Below are 229 nucleotides of genomic sequence, written 5' to 3'. Positions count from 1 at the left end.
GGTGCACAGCCCCGGCGGCGCGGGTGTGCAGGCCTCGGGGTTATGGCACCCAGAGCCGTCGGGCGACCGCGGCCCGCGGGGTCCGGGCAGGGCGTTTGCCCGCGCGTGGTGGGGGTTCCCCCGACAGTTCCCCGGGTCCGTGAGCCGCTCGGACTGCGTTTGGCTCGCCCGGGCTTTCCTCCCGGGCAAAACCCCATTCCCGGCCCCCGCCAGGGCCCCGGGGGCCCCG

The sequence above is a fragment of the Tupaia chinensis genome, unplaced genomic scaffold, assembly GCF_000334495.1.
Source record: "Tupaia chinensis unplaced genomic scaffold, TupChi_1.0 Scaffold000238_1, whole genome shotgun sequence".
Lineage (NCBI taxonomy): Eukaryota > Metazoa > Chordata > Mammalia > Scandentia > Tupaiidae > Tupaia > Tupaia belangeri.
Note: the sequence above shows the minus strand (reverse complement) of the source record.